Here is a 17,103-nt window from a genome sequence, read left to right as displayed (position 1 = left end):
ATCTCAGCCTGTCAAGGTTTCTACCGATAACAGACTCCTGCTGCACAAAAATGGCAGCCCCCTCATAGACGAGCACAGGGAGTCAGATGGGTAATGTAAAAGCTTTGAGCAAATACTTCATGGCAAACTTATAAGTAGCAAACAAAGCCAATACTATGACAGACGTAAAAATTGTTTAATTTCTGGTGTCAGTATCTCTTTAAGCTGCAGGCAACATACTGCAATGCTACCAGGAGAGGAGAATCAGCAGTTGCCGCAATCAGATATGAGGATATTGTTCCTACTTCCTTTGCCCGTGAATACCTATGCTGAGCAATGTCCAAAAATGCAGCACTACAACTCCCAGCAACCCCGAACAGCAAATCAATGGCATATCATTCCAAGCCACTAACCTCTCTACAGACGGCAGCTTACACACACTGCAACACTTTCTTCTCATCAGCAACACTTTAACTTCCCCATGATGTCAAAGCCCCATACCCACGGTAGCCAATGGACGCCAAGCTCCGGAAATTACAGATGGCGTCTATTGGCTGGAGTGGAATTTGAGAAGGCGGGACTTCATGACACGTTAACCTAATAGTAGTTCCAATCAAAATAGGCTACTGTGATATAAGGCGGAGATTTCTCTCCACACAGTAGGTCTGTAGAATTTGCCTTGAATGGGTTGTCAGTTAGAAAGGCTCATTAGCAACACATGCGGTCAGCTTGGCAGCGCAAAATGCATTTTAATTACTTTATACGTGTTAGATGTGCGTCCATTTGAAAAGGGAGGCAACCCTGGTTTAAAAGAGAAAGAATGGCACTTGGCACAGTTACTAGGGGTGCCAATCTGTTATAACATTCTAGCCATATGTTTTCAAAGGGGGTGTGTGTGTTCGTGTTGGGGGGGGGGGGGTCACGTGCACCATATGGTAATTACCACTCAGTAAGGGGCAAGACAAGAGTAAGGTCCCCATAATGTGTTTAAACATTTTTTTGCCCCTTCGTTCTTCTAGCACTACCTCATAAGCATTAGTAAATGACCCATTGTGTTTATAAGAAAGTAGTTCTGCTTCAGTGTGAGTGAAAGAGACTGAACAGGATCATGTGCATGTTTGCCCTAAAATTATTGTGCAATATGGATAGGGGCATTGCTACCTGTGACTTCTGCACCAATGAAACACTGTAAATCATAGTCTGAGCTTCTCTGTATTTATTCTGCTAGAACTTTAAACAGAGAGGCATTATTGGTTGTAATGCCAGCTGTTATAATGTTTTTTATGTCTTCCTTACATAAAAACCTGCTGCTGGCTGAAAAAAAAGCCAATCAATGATTGTTTGCTATGGGTTACTGCCCATGTACGAATTGGCACAGTGTTTATAAATAATAAATGAGCCATCTGTATTAACCCTTTGCCTGCCAAGCAGGTACGCTGTACGTTCTGGCAGGCAAGGGCTCAGACTGCCAAATACGTACCTTGTTTGGCATATCCTGGTTTCTTCTGTGATCTGCAGCTCGCAATGCATGGAAACAGCCGCAGATCACTTGGCAACCCCCTAGGCAACGAGCTCTGGGTCCTCAGTCGCCTGCTGGCCCCACCAATCACCCCCCAAGTGACCCCAAGCAGCGCCATTGTCAGCTGACAAGTGGCTGCTTCTGGGGTAAAAGATCCTGCCTCCCAGCACCGCCCCCTTCTTCTCTGCTGGTGCTGATCTTCCTGGGAGCCTTCCTGCTGCCAACCTCCAGTTGTGTTCGAGAGGGAGAGACTTTGCTATCCCCAGGTACAAAATTTACTTTATTGCACGTTTGTTTTTTTTTTTACTTTTTTCAATTTCTCACTTCTTTCCCCCACTATATTTGTACACCCATATACCCACACATATACTCACATATATACACACACACCTTTGCAAGTGTATTTATTTGCTGTCATTTTATCATTGTCGCATTTTCTGTGATTTTTTTTATTGAATATTCTGTTCTGTTTTGCTTATGTTTCTTTAGTATAGTTTTTCTGTTTTGTGCTTTGGTATAGAAAGATATATTTTACTTTATTTGATCCATCAGAATATGAACTTTCCAAAAATATATGGCTTTCTAGTTTTTTTTTAAAAGTTTGGGGGTCTTACCGCACATAGCGAACAGTCGGGGCTCTCTTTTCAGCAGCTGAGTTGGCCAGCGTGAAAATTCATATGCATGTTTTTCATTTGGGCTCTGTACATACCACATACTTTGGTAAATCTATGCATATTGGGCATCAAACTATTCAGTACACCTCTGACGTCCATATTTAGTGTGATTTTTCTTTGTACATAAAACATTGTGGTGAGATAAATGTGGCAAATTGCAACATTTTTATGTTGTAAAAACCTCTACGTTTAGAAAAGCTTTGCAGTTTGGTGTAGAAAGATGTCACCATCTTTGTTAATTTCGGCAGAATGTGTACTTTCCAAAAATATATGGTTTTGGGGGTCTTTCTGCTGTTAGGAGGGTCTTGTGGCAAATGATATGCAGTCACATGTCTTTGTTCACAGAAAGCAAATCGGCAGCGGAGAAAATTCAGATGTACTATTTTTATTTGGGGTCCGCACATGCAACCTGCTTTGGTATATAGATGCATATTGGGCATCAAACTGTTCCGTAGACCCTTGGCATCAATATTTAGGGTGTTTTCCAATTCTATGTAAGAAATTGGGTGAGATAAATGTGGCCAATTTTGCAAGGTTTTCAGAAATGTAAAAAACGCTGCCTTTATTGCCAAATTAAGGAAAGTTTTGCAGCTTTGTGCTTTGGAGTAGAAAGACATGTATATCCAATTTGGATTCAGGAGAATGTGTACTTTCCGAAAATATATGGTTTTCTGGGGTCAACGTACTTTTTTCTACCTTTGCCCCCCCAAAACTATGTAAATGTGTTGATTTTGCAGTACCTGAAATGACAGACCATTTTGGGGCACCTATATGCCACGTGCTTAGGTAAACCTATACATATTGGACATCAAAATGTTCACCAGGCTTTCATATTTGGGGTGATTTGTCTTGATACCTAAAAGTATGTGGGAAATACGATGCTGCAGGTTGGAAGTTTTGAGGTTATTTTTGAAAATGTCCCTAAAATTGGCAAACTTAGGAAAGTTTTGCAGCTTAGTGCTTTGGAGTAGAAAGACATGCGTACCTAATTTGGATTCGGAGAAATGTGTACTTTCCAAAAATATATGGTTTTCTGTGTTGATTTTGCAGCACCTGAAATGACAGACCATATGGGGGGGTCTTTATTCTGGGGCCCCTATATGCCACATGCTTAGGTACACCTATACATTTTGGGCATCAAACTGTTCAGAAGACCCCAGTCTTTCATATTTGGGGTAATTTATCTTGATACTCAATAGTATGTGTGACATACGATGAGGCAGGTTGGAAGTTTTGAGGTGATTTTTGAAAATGTCCCCAAAATTGCCAAATTTAGGAAAGTTTTGCAGCTTAGTGCTTTGGATTAGAAAGACATGCATACCCAATTTGGATTCGGGGGAATGTGTACTTTCCGAAAATATATGGTTTTCTAGGGTGAACGTACTTTTTATTACCTTTGCCCCCCCCCAAAACTATGTAAATGTGTTGATTTTATAGCACCTGAAATGACAGACCATATGGGGTCTTCATTTTGGGGCCCCTATATGCCACATGCTTGGGTACACCTATACATTTTGGGCATCATACTGTTCAGAGGACCCCAGGCTTTCATATTTGGGATGATTTATCTTGAAACTCAATAGTATGTGGCACATACGATGCGACAGGGTGGAAGTTTTGAGGTTATTTTTGAAAATGTCCCTAAAATTGCCAAATTTAGGAAAGGTTTGCAGCTTGGTGCTTTGGAGTAGAAAGACTTGCATACCCAATTTGGATTCGGGGGAATGTGTACTTTCTGAATATATATGGTTTTCTGGGGTAAACATGCTTTTTCTACCTTTGTCCCTCCCCCCCAAAACGATGTAAATGTGTTGATTTTGTAGCACCTGAAATGAAAGTCCATATGGGGGTCTTCATTTTGGGGCCCCTATATGCCACGTGCTTGGGTAAACCTATACATATTGGGCATCAAACTGTTCAGTGGACCACAGGCTTTCATATTTGGGGTGTTTTACTTTGATACCTGATGATGTGTGGGAGATATGATGCTGTAGACTGGAAGCTTTGAGGTAATTTTTCAAAAAATTCACCAATTTCTATAAAATATTATAACTTTAGGAAATAATTGCAACTTGGTAGTTTGGAGTACATAGATATATTTACCCATTATTGATTCACCAGAATCTGTTCTTTCTAATAATGGGTAGTTTTCTAGGGTAAATCTACTGTTAGTTGAATGTTTGGCCTTGAAATGGGAAGTATGTCGTTTGGGGAGCAGTGCTTTTGAAATTTGGTAGTGTACTGCTTAGAGATTTTGATCTATACAAGTGAGAAATCTTCATAAAACTATATATATTTGGTATTGCCGCGTTCAGGAGAAATAGACCTTTCCAAATTTTCTCGTACGTAAAATAAATGATGTTTCTGATATATGTGATTGTTCTTTGTAAAACATGTTTTTTTTTTTCATTTTATTAAACACTTAGAAGCCTATATTTTTTTTTACAGAAGTAGAATTACACCAAAATCTTGCATATTTTGAAAGTTCCGGATGTCCTGAAAAAAACAATATATTGTTTTCCTGGGTAAACTAAAAGACCGCCCAGGAAAGGCCCTTAAAGTGAAAGAGTGCAAAATGTCGAAAAACTGCTTGGCATCTAGGACAAAATGGCTGTCAGGGAAAGCATTAAACAAATCAAGGGTCTGATGTATACTGTATATATTTCAGCACTTACTAAGTAACATTTACATATTTAGTTATAGTGTTTCCATGTTGCATAATTATACCTGCTTTTAAAACCCCAGATTCACTAAAGGTGGTGTCACAAAAGCGACTCACTCAACCACACATAACTCTTGGGTTTGGCTACAAGGGGTTACAATCCGTCTCTCAATCACCTTACACACAGGTTAGACTAACATCAGACACCCCAAAAACACACCAACACCCACAAAGTTCATTCGCTGCCACCATCTATCATTAACAGGCGATAGAAACCTAATGTGACTATTCCCCTGCCCTCTATAACAGGTAATAACTCACACTACACAATACATCAAACACTCTCTCCTATGGTAGTTACTCAGGGTAAGATCCTACTAGTCTAACAAGCACTCCAGCAGCCAAAGGGTTAATCTACATTCAAACACACTTTCCTGCTAGCCGTACTAGTTATCCAACATACAAATAGGCAACTTTCCCTTTCCACACATACGAAGAGTTCATACACGTAGGCACAAGCATTCATATGGGCAATGAGTTTGTTTAGAGCACAAGGACTAACGTATTAAATGATATTTAATATTTAAAAGAAACAGTGCATATGTATATATATAAAAATAATATTACAAAGATGACACACAGTTGCAAATACAGTAAATAAAATAAAAGGGAGTAAAAACACAAAGAAAACCCTTACTTTACCAAGTTTTGAAGTTGTCAGTGTATTTCCTCTGAGGCACGAGTTGGAAGCTGGACATACAATCCACTGAAAAAATGGAGCCTCCTTGTATGACAATGTGATATTGGGAATGTCACCTTTTTATTTCCTGCTGGGACACTCCCCTCATTACCTTATGCATGAGGTAGGAGTGCCCAGGAACATGTCATTTACGACCCCCTGCAGGGGGTTTGCTACTCTCAGGCAATATTCCCCAATATCCCTTAATATAATATGGGTACTTGCCAGTACCCAAAACTATAATAAAAACATGGGCAGGCTGTGATCCATATGTGGGCAAGAAGAACAATACCAAACACTAATAGGTTCCCACTTTCCAGTCCCCCAGGAACCAGCCCTCCTAACAGGTGGGTATAGGCTAGCCCTGTTTGGTATTGTTAGGAAGCATGTGACCTACTCATAACCAATATGTAAGTTATGAGGTTGTGAATCCTATGACACAGGAGATATGGATACTTTCCTATAATCCATAATTTTCTACTAGCTATCCCCCCCTGCTGCTCTAGGTCCACAGCTCTGTTCTTTGATCAGCCGATCAAAGAACAGACTGGCCCAGCTTCCTTGCCCAAATGGTGTGGCTCCAGACCGTCTCAGATGACAGATATGGATGTCACCTTTCCACAGCCCCCCTGGTGAGATATACAATAAAGGGTCTCTGTGTGAGCCTGTGTCAGGTATTGCTGGGAGTCGAGCCGGGGACCTTTGGGTTTCTGGCTCGATACCCTAACCATTTGGCCAGGTGAGCAGCCTGTAGGGTTGCTTGCTAGGTATAACCTGGCCTCTGCAGTCCCAGCCCAGCTTCCGCCTGATTGGCCTCTCCAGCCCCAGCTCAGCTGCAGCCTGTTTGACATCTCCAGCCTCAACCCAGCTGCTACCTAGTTAATCAACCAATCAGGGCTGCCTCTTCCCTATTTAAGGGCAGCTCTCAGACCACTCCTTGCCAGAGCATTGCATGGTTTTCTAGTACTGCGGCATCGCCCCTAACTAGGTTTCTAGCTCTTGCCCCTTCTCCCTTGTTATTCTGCCTTGTCTTATCCTGCTCCAGTCTCCCTCTCTTGCTATCCTGCTCCAGTCTCCCTCTCTTGCTATCCTGCTCCAGTCTCCCTCTCTTGCTATCCTGCTCCAGTCTCCCTCTCTTGCTATCCTGCTCCAGTCTCCCTCTCTTGCTATCCTGCTCCAGTCTCCCTCTCTTGCTATCTTGCTCCAGCCCTCTCTTGCTCCAGCCCTCTCTTGCTCCAGAACTCTCTTGCTATCTTGCTCCAGTCCTCTCTTGCTATCCGCTCCAGTCTCCTTCTGCTACTGTCTTGCTATCCGCTCCTGTCCCCCTCGGCACTCTATCCCCCAGTTTGATCTACGCCCGCACCGTCCTGTCCCATCCAAGCCGTTCCACTCCTGCCACGTCCAGTCCTTTCCTGTTGAGTCGTCGCCCTCTTCTTCCTGTCTTGTCCAGTCCTGATCTTCGTCCTGTTCCAGTCTGACTCTTCGCCCTCATCTACCTGTTCCTGCTTCCCTTCAAGTTTCCCCTTGGCACATACAGCCCCTGCCTCAAGGACTCGCCCTTTCCCTTCAGACTCTACAGCGCCCCCTACCTAATCCTTGACAGAATGCTCTGGCCAAAAGAGTCTGCAAGGGCTGTTCCTGTGCCTTCTGACCGGATTCCCAAAAAGACTGAATATTCTATTTTGACCCGCAGATACTGTGATGGCTCCCCAAGTAAAATTCCTATCTTTCTAGAGGAAGTCCTGCTCCTTTCAGAGAAAAAGCACTTTCTAAGTGCTCCTCCAGTCGAGCAAGTTTCGGAAATCATTTTCTTCCTGCTAGAAGGTGAAGCTCGTTACTGGGCCGAGAACTTACTGTGCAGTAAATCCCCTATAATCTACGATACTGCTCAGTTTCTGTTGGCATTCCTAGATAAATTTGCCTCAGTTCCCAGGCCGGCTATCCCTCCGCAGTCTGCTCCAGTTCCAGGGCCGGCTATCCCTCCGCAGTCTGCTCCAGGGCCGGCTATCCCTCCGCAGTCTGCTCCAGTTCCAGGGCCGGCTATCCCTCCGCAGTCTGCTCCAGTTCCAGGGCCGGCTATCCCTCCGCAGTCTGCTCCAGTTCCAGGGCCGGCTATCCCTCCGCAGTCTGCTCCAGTTCCAGGGCCGGCTATCCCTCCGCAGTCTGCTTCAGTTCCCGGGCCTGCTACCCCTCAGCTGTCTGCTTCAGTTCCCGGGCCTGCTACCCCTCAGCAACTGCTTACCCAGCAGCATCGGCTGCCCACAGCTCCAGAGGGGCCTACCCAGCAGCATCGGCTGGCCACAGCTCCAGAGGGGCCTACCCAGCAGCATCGGCTGGCCACAGCTCCAGAGGGGCCTACCCAGCAGCATCGGCTGGCCACAGCTCCAGAGGGGCCTACCCAGCAGCATCGGCTGGCCACAGCTCCAGAGGGGCCTACCCAGCAGCATCGGCTGGCCACAGCTCCAGAGGGGCCTACCCAGCAGCATCGGCTGGCCACAGCTCCAGAGGGGCCTACCCAGCAGCATCGGCTGGCCACAGCTCCAGAGGGGCCTACCCAGCAGCATCGGCTGGCCACAGCTCCAGAGGGGCCTACCCAGCAGCATCGGCTGGCCACAGCTCCAGAGGGGCCTACCCAGCAGCATCGGCTGGCCACAGCTCCAGAGGGGCCTACCCAGCAGCATCGGCTGCCCACAGCTCCAGAGGGGCCTACCCAGCAGCATCGGCTGCCCACAGCTCCAGAGGGGCCTACCCAGCAGCATCGGCTGGCCACAGCTCCAGAGGGGCCTACCCAGCAGCATCGGCTGACCACAGCTCCAGAGGGGCCTACCCAGCAGCATCGGCTGGCCACAGCTCCAGAGGGGCCTACCCAGCAGCATCGGCTGGCCACAGCTCCAGAGGGGCCTACCCAGCAGCATCGGCTGGCCACAGCTCCAAAGGGGTCTACCCAGCAGCATCGGCTGCCTACAGTTCCAGTGGGGCCTTCCCTGCAACCGCCATTGCCTTCAGCTCCAGAGCCGGTTCCCCAGCAGCCTCCGCTGCCCATGGCTTCAGCTAGGCTTCCCCGGCGACTGGCTCCCCACTGGCTGCCTCCTGCACTTGTGCCGGCTCAACAGCAGCTGCCTCCTGTACCCATGCCTTGTCCTGTGCTCCCAGAAGTGGGGCTTCTGCCTGATCCTGTGCCCCCAGAAGTGGGGCTTCTGCCTGATCCTGTGCCCCCAGAAGTGGGGCTTCTGCCTGATCCTGTGCCCACAGAAGTGGGGCTTCTGCCTGATCCTGTGCCCCCAGAAGTGGGGCTTCTGCCTGATCCTGTGCCCCCAGAAGTGGGGCTTCTGCCTGATCCTGTGCCCCCAGAAGTGGGGCTTCTGCCTGATCCTGTGCCCCCAGAAGTGGGGCTTCTGCCTGATCCTGTGCCCCCAGAAGTGGGGCTTCTGCCTGATCCTGTGCCCCCAGAAGTGGGGCTTCTGCCTGATCCTGTGCCCCCAGAAGTGGGGCTTCTGCCTGATCCTGTGCCCCCAGAAGTGGGGCTTCTGCCTGGTCCTGTGCCCCGAGAAGGGGGGCTTCTGCCTTGTCCTGTGCCCTCAGAGGTGGGGCTTCTGCAGTGTCTTAACACAGTGACTGTACCAACCCTTAAAATAACATTCAAAACCCAGGCACTCATGTGGAGGGCACCCGCGAGGGTGGAGTTGCCTTTACTGTTGCCAAGTCCCAGGGCACCCGCATGGGGGGCTCTGCCAAACACCTGGGCACCCGCCAGGGTGGCTCTTCTGAGTCCCAGAGCACCCGCCAGGGTGGCTCTTCCGAGTATCAGAGCACCCGCCAGGGTGGCTCTTCCGAGTCCCAGAGCACCCGCCAGGGTGGCTCTTCCGAGTCCCAGAGCACCCACCAGGGTGGCTCTACCTAGTATCAGAGCACCCGTGAGGGTGGCTCTTCCAGGTCCCAGAGCACCCGCCAGGGTGGCTCTACCGAGTTTCAGAGCACCCGCCAGGGTGGCTCTTCAGAGTCCCAGGGCACCCGCCAGGGTGGCTCTGCCGAGCATCAGGGCACCCGCCAGGGTGGCTCTGCCAAGTTCCAGGGTGGCTAATACAATAGCATTACCTTCTAGTTGGGCACCCATGTGGTTAGTTCTGCCCATAGCATTGCCAGTTCCCCAGGGGCACGAAAATGTTGGTCACTGTGGCACCTGGGAGTCGCCTTGTGAGGGGGGGGATACTGTCAGGTATTGCTGGGAGTCGAGCCGGGGACCTTTGGGTTTCTGGCTCGATACCCTAACCATTTGGCCAGGTGAGCAGCCTGTAGGGTTGCTTGCTAGGTATAACCTGGCCTCTGCAGTCCCAGCCCAGCTTCCGCCTGATTGGCCTCTCCAGCCCCAGCTCAGCTGCAGCCTGTTTGACATCTCCAGCCTCAACCCAGCTGCTACCTAGTTAATCAACCAATCAGGGCTGCCTCTTCCCTATTTAAGGGCAGCTCTCAGACCACTCCTTGCCAGAGCATTGCATGGTTTTCTAGTACTGCGGCATCGCCCCTAACTAGGTTTCTAGCTCTTGCCCCTTCTCCCTTGTTATTCTGCCTTGTCTTATCCTGCTCCAGTCTCCCTCTCTTGCTATCCTGCTCCAGTCTCCCTCTCTTGCTATCCTGCTCCAGTCTCCCTCTCTTGCTATCCTGCTCCAGTCTCCCTCTCTTGCTATCCTGCTCCAGTCTCCCTCTCTTGCTATCTTGCTCCAGCCCTCTCTTGCTCCAGCCCTCTCTTGCTCCAGAACTCTCTTGCTATCTTGCTCCAGTCCTCTCTTGCTATCCGCTCCAGTCTCCTTCTGCTACTGTCTTGCTATCCGCTCCTGTCCCCCTCGGCACTCTATCCCCCAGTTTGATCTACGCCCGCACCGTCCTGTCCCATCCAAGCCGTTCCACTCCTGCCACGTCCAGTCCTTTCCTGTTGAGTCGTCGCCCTCTTCTTCCTGTCTTGTCCAGTCCTGATCTTCGTCCTATCCGTCCTGTTCCAGTCTGACTCTTCGCCCTCATCTACCTGTTCCTGCTTCCCTTCAAGTTTCCCCTTGGCACATACAGCCCCTGCCTCAAGGACTCGCCCTTTCCCTTCAGACTCTACAGCGCCCCCTACCTAATCCTTGACAGCCTGAGACTGAGTAATTACAGTATTAACTTTAAAAATGCCAGTGCAAGGTGGCCCTGGCATGACACCTCCCCCCTCAGGAATGGGTACAGAGGATGGCCTATCGGCCTTCCCCTGTGCCCACTAGCTCGGCACAGTCTCCCTGTCTGGAAAGACCATCTGCATTCCCATGCTCACTGCCCTTTTTGTGCTGTATAGTGAAGTCATATTGCTGAAGGATTAAACTCCATCTGAGGAGTTTCCCATCATCCCCAGCTACTTTGTTTAACCAGCTTAGTGGATTGTGGTCTGTGATAACCGTGAAATTGCGCCCATAGAGATAGGGTTGTAATTTCTGCAAGGCCCAAACTACAGCTAAACATTCCTTCTCTACAGTGGCATATGTTCTTCTTCCCCTTTACTGTTAACCTGTCTTAGGACAGCTCCCAGGCCATAGTTAGAAGCATCAGTCTGTACCACAAATCTGCGGGTAAAGTCAGGAGCTTGTAGAACAGGGGCACTGGCCAGGCTAGTCTTTAGGGTCTTAAAAGCCTCGTCACAATCGGCTGTCCATTCCACTAGACGGGGTAGCTTCTTTTTGGTCAGGTCTGTTAGGGGTTTGGCCAAGGCGCTGTAATTTGGGACAAATTTCCTATAGTACCCCGCAGTGCCCAGAAAGGACATTACTTGCTTCTTTGTCTTAGGGGTGGGCCAATTTGTAATTGCCTCTACCTTCCCCGGCTCAGGACGAAGTGTACCGCTCCCCACTCTGTGTCCCAAGTACTGCACTTCAGTCATCCCTATTTGGCATTTCTCAGGCTTAATAGTTAAGGCTGCCCCCTGGATCCTGTCTAGCACTTGGGACAGGTGACCCAGATGCTCCTCCCAAGAGTTGCTAAAGATGGCGATATCATCTAGGTATGCCACCGCAAAGCCTTCTAGTCCACCCAGTAGTTGATTTACCAATCTTTGAAACGTGGCGGGGGTGTTTTTCATGCCAAAGGGCATTGTTTGGAACTCATACAACCCAAAAGGTGTTATAAATGCTGACCTTTCCTGTGCCTCTGGAGACATTGGGATTTGCCAGTATCCCCTACTTAAGTCCATTATTGTAATGTACTGGGCGCCAGCCAACTGATCCAACAATTCATCTATCCTGGGCATAGGATATGCGTCAAAGGTGGTGACTAAAATTAGTTTCCTGTAGTCAACACAAAACCTAGTAGTACCATCCTTCTTTGGAACTAGAACTACAGGGGAAGCCCATGGGCTGTGGGATGGCACAATTACACCAAGCCCTATCATCTCCTCTATTTCCCGCTGCAGTTTCGCCTTTACTTCCAGGGATACCCGGTAGGCCATCTGCCTGATAGGACGATTATCCCCGGTGTCTACATGGTGTATGGCTAGTGAGGTTCTGCCAGGCTTTCCGGAGAACGTACTAACATAAGAGTTAAGTAACCCCATCACCTGAGTTCTTTGGTCAACGGTGAGCATGCTGCTGACCTGTGACCCTCCTATGCCCTCTGTTCCCTTGGCCTTTGCAACTAAATCTAGTAAAGGATCAGAACCTGATTCCTCAGCCATACCACAAACCGGCATTACAGAGACCTCCCGCTCATAATGGGCCTTGATCATGTTTACATGATAGACCTTTTTTCTTTTCCCATCTTCATCTAGGGCAATTACGTAATTCACATCATTAGCCCGTTCTAGAATAGTGTATGGGCCTTCCCAGGCAGCCTGTAGCTTATTCTGACGCATTGGCACCAGGACCCACACCTTCTGTCCCGCTTCCGCTTCATAAACTCTTTCTCTGGCATGGCGATCATACCATTGTTTCTGGTAGGCCTGTGCCTGGGTTACATTTTTATGTGCCAATCCCGTCAATGCCTCCATCTTTTCCCGGAATCTTATTACATATTCAACTACTGACACCTCAGGAGTATCTAGCTTGCCTTCCCATGCCTCCCTTACCAGATCTAAGGGGCCACGTACCCTCCGCCCATATAACAGTTCAAATGGGGAAAAGCCAGTGGATGCCTGTGGTACCTCTCTGTAGGCAAATAGTAGGTGTGGGAGATAACGCTCCCAGTCCTTCCCTTGGGATTCTACAAAGGTCTTTAGCATATGCTTTAGGGTGCCATTAAAACGTTCACACAGGCCGTTAGTCTGGGGGTGGTATGGGCTGGCAATTAGGTGGTTCACCTGTATTTTCTTACACAGGCACTGCATCAGGTTAGACATGAATTGAGTCCCCTGATCAGTGAGCATTTCTTTGGGAAACCCCACTCTTGAAAATATGCTTAAGAGGGCATCAGCAACCTTGTCTGCCCGGATGGAGGATAGGGCTACTGCTTCTGGGTAACGGGTAGCATAGTCTACCACAGTGAGAATAAACCGTTTCCCTGAACTGCTGGGTATAGCTAAGGGCCCTATGAGATCCACAGCTACCCTTTGGAAGGGTTCATCAATAACTGGTAACGGAACTAATGGGGCCCTACCCATATCTCCATTTTTCCCCACTCGCTGACAAGTGTGGCACGAATGACAGTAATTGGCAATGTCTGTACCCATGTTAGGCCAATAGAAATTATGTACCCCTAAATGCCCAGCTAGGGTGATTTCATGAGCTATTCTTAGAAGCTGTTCCCTAAATTGCAAAGGCACCACTAGTTGCCTGTCACTTACCCACTTCTCTTGTGTAGTTGTAGGCATGGATTCCCTGTACAACCTATTTTCATGCCAGTATATTCTTTCTTTATCAGTCTCAGCAGGGGGTTGGGCTGCAAGGCCTCTCATCTTTTCGAGGCTGGCATCGGTCAGGAGGGCTGCCTCAAATTCCCGACCACTTGCCTCAAACCTGGGATCTGGTGTGAGTGTGAGCAGGGCCCCAGAAGCTGGAACCCCCCTGTCCTCTGGGTCAGGACACAGCAACGCTACAGGCAGGGGACTTCCTTCAGAGGGGCCCCCCTCACCACTCAGTGACAGACCCTCCAGCCCTGTACCCCCAGTCTGATACTGGCTTGCCCTTACAGACTGCTGCCGGGTTACTGCTGCAACACAGGGGAGGTTCCCCCCTCCCACATCACAGTGGCTTGCTACTGGGAATCCCCCTACACTCCCTGTGAAATTGTTCTCCCCCCGAGATAGAGATGGGACATACACTTCCCCTCCCCCCAGGTCTATGCATGGGGATTCAACTGGCTCTAATACAGAATTGCATGCAACCACATCCTGATTTCCCTCCCAGCCCCCATCACAATCAACATCATTATCAGATACCTGTAGATGAGCAGGATTCACATAGGGCTCTGCTGGCTCCAGAGGGTCCCCTGCAGGCACATACTGAGACACCAACCTGCCCAAGTCAGTACCCAGTAACACATTAGTAGGGATGGTATCCGACACCCCTACCTCCCGCAACCCCCTCCCTGCTCCCCAATCCAGGTAAACCCGTGCCATGGGCACTGCAGGATGGACTCCCCCAAATCCTGTGACAGCCATGGTCTTCCCGGGAATAATATCCTCACAGTTTACTAGCTCTGGGCGCACTAAAGTCACCTCTGCTCCTGTGTCTCTGAGTCCCACAGTTACCTGAGAGCCCACAGTAACCGGCTGCAGATTGTCCTTGTGGCTCCCCTCCGTCCCAGCAACAAACAAAACAGAAGTAGATGGGCCAGGGGGTTTTCCAGGTGGTGTAGGTTTCCTTTTGTCAGGGCAGACATGACTAAGGTGGCCCACCTTACATATAAAACAGCGGCGTGCATCCACCTGCCCCGGCCTTACCCCTGGGCTTCCTGCAGGAGCAGCTGCAGATCCCCCCGGTTTGTAAGAAGGGAAGGAGGGGCTTCCTCCTGGCTTTCCTCCTTTCCAGCTATGGGACCCTGGGTTTGGAATAGGCTTCCTGGATACTGGCATCCGGTTTGCAGTATATGCATCTGCAATTTGTGCTGCCTGATCAGCAGTTTTGGGCTCACGGTCAAGGACAAACTGCTGGACTTCCACTGGACAGATACACAGGAACTGGTCCAATATCATCAGGTCCTCCAATTCTGTAAATGTTGAGACACTGCGACCCTGCACCCACTGATGGAAGGTGATTCTCAGCCTCCCAACCACATCAGTGTAGCTGTCGTGGGCCCCACGCTGTAGACTCCTGAATTTCTTGCGGTGTACCTCTGGGGTGATGTTAAAGTGCCTAATTAAAACTTTTTTTATTTCATCATAGTCCCCATCATATTCTGGTGGAAGGTCCGCAAAAACTTCCAGAGCTTTGCCCTTAAGCCCTGGGGTCAGAAAACTTGCCCACTGCTCACGGGGTAAATGAAATTGCCTGCAGTTTTTTTTCAAACCCCCTCAGAAAAGTGTCCAGATCCCCATCCTTCTCCATCACGGGAAAATTCTCCAGACGGGGTTTGAAGACATTGGCCTCCCTGGAGTCACTGCTATGAGGTGGGGCAGTACCTTTTTGGAGCCGTGCCATCTCCAGCTGGAATTGTCGTTCTGCTTGGCGCTCAGCTGCCTCCCTCTCTGCTGCTGCTTCCCTCTCGGCTTGGCGCTCAGCTGCCTCCCTCTCTGCTTGGCGCTCAGCTGCCTCCCTCTCTGCTTGGCGCTCAGCTGCCTCCCTCTCTGCTGCGGCCTGGCGTTCTGCTGCTGCAGTCTCGGCCTGCTGGTATTGCAGTATAAGTTGTAGCCGTAAGTTAGGGTCCGATGAGCCCAGCTGCTGCAAAACCAGTTGCAGAGAAGATCCTGTACCACTCTGCGAACTGTTGCTGCCACTCTCATCAGAGTGGTACTGGCCAATAGCAATGTCCATGGTTTGGCCCACCTGCCCAGTGCTGGACTCTTGGTCACTTTCAACCCTTTGGACACCGCGACCTTGTTCCCTCAAGAGGGCTTCCTCCTTGATCCTGACAACCTCCCTGGAGGGAGCTCCCGGCTCCCTGACATTATTCTTGGGCCATGGATCCTTCTGAGGAAGCCACACCTGATGTCGGACGAGCACTCTGCGGACTGGCATCCCGCATGGAGGACTACGTAAACCAGCAGGTTCGCATTGGGCAAGCACTCGATGTCCTGCTTGCTCGAGTGCCTTCTGCGCCCTCCGCTGCTCCACCTACTGGAGATCCCCCCATGGCGGCAGCCTCTATGAACGCAAGCTACCCGACAGGTGAGCCTCGCATTCCACCTCCCCTTCGCTTTAGTGGGGATCCACAAGCCTGCAGGGGATTTGCCACACAGTGCCAAATTCAATTTCAGTTCCAACCCACACAGTTTCCTAGTGAACGTTCCAAGGTGGGGTATGTGATGTCTCGATTGGAAGGCAAGCCACTGGAGTGGGCAACGTCTCTTTGGGAGAAGAATTCCCCGGTGACTTATGATGTTAAAGACTTTCTCCAAGCTTTTCGCATAGTCTTTGATGCTCCAGGTCGGGTCACGAACGCCCCTGCCCGTCTCTTGCAGCTCCGGCAGGGAAGCCGCAGTGTCAATGAGTACGCTATAGACTTCCGAACACTGATGGCGGAGACTTCCTGGTGTGATGACGCTTACAAGGCCGTATACTACCAAGGCCTATCCATCCGCATCAAAGATGATCTCGTCTCCAGAGAGACTCCTGACACCCTGGAAGGACTGATCGCTCTATCTATTAAGGTGGACACCCGCCTCAGAGAACACCAGGTGGAGAGAGAGCGCAGCAGACGATTTTCTCCCATGTTGGCCCCTCGCTTTCAAAGGCCGATTCTGCAAGCACCCGCTGTCCCTGTGACTCGTGTCCACGTCTCCCCTGGAGGAACCTATGCAAGTAGGAAAAGCTCGCCTCTCCGAGCAGGAAAGACTCCGAAGACGTATGGCAGGGCTCTGTTTGTACTGTGGTGGGCATTCCCATTTTGCCAACGCCTGTCCTGCCAAAGCCAAGAGTTTTGTACCCCGAGGTATGTCTCAGGTTTCTCATGTAGGGGGCATCACTCGAGGTCCTCAGGAGAAGTATCAAGAAAATTCACGCAGACTTCTCCTTCCTTTGCAGATTCATCTGGCAAGTAAGTCTATCTTCGAAAGGGCCTTCCTCGACTCCGGTGCGGATGGCAATTTCATGGACGCCTTCTTTGCCGAACGCATGAAGATTCCCCTGCTTCATTGTCTTCACCCCTGCGAATTACCGCCATAGATGACAAACCCCTGGAGTTTGAATTCGTCACAATGTTCACGGCGGAACTATCTGTACAAGTGGGGGCGCTGCATCAAGAAAAACTTTCATTCTTCATCATTCCCTGTCCTTCTACTCCAGTAATATTGGGTCTTCCATGGTTACGTCTGCATAACCCCACCATAGACTGGTCCACTGGGCAGATCTCTCGTTGGAGTTTATTTTGCCTGCAACATTGCCTTCCGCCAAAACCCCTCGAGAAGGTGAATGTCTCCACT

At 49.5% G+C, this 17,103-nt stretch overlaps 1 protein-coding gene across 1 annotated transcript in view; it reads right to left on the bottom strand.

Annotated features, from left to right (window-relative positions):
• Positions 1–529, bottom strand: part of LOC108708135 (solute carrier family 41 member 1) — a 43,596-nt gene extending 43,067 nt beyond the window's left edge. The window contains exon 1 of the mRNA XM_041581974.1: positions 393–529. The gene's annotated coding sequence lies outside the window, so the exon portion shown is untranslated. The remainder of the gene's footprint in view (positions 1–392) is intronic.
• Between the last annotated feature and the right edge of the window lie 16,574 nt (positions 530–17,103).

This window comes from Xenopus laevis, chromosome 2L (genome assembly GCF_017654675.1).
Source record: "Xenopus laevis strain J_2021 chromosome 2L, Xenopus_laevis_v10.1, whole genome shotgun sequence".
NCBI classification, from domain to species: Eukaryota; Metazoa; Chordata; class Amphibia; order Anura; family Pipidae; genus Xenopus; species Xenopus laevis.
Note: the sequence above shows the minus strand (reverse complement) of the source record. Positions and strands in the feature narration are given on the sequence as shown.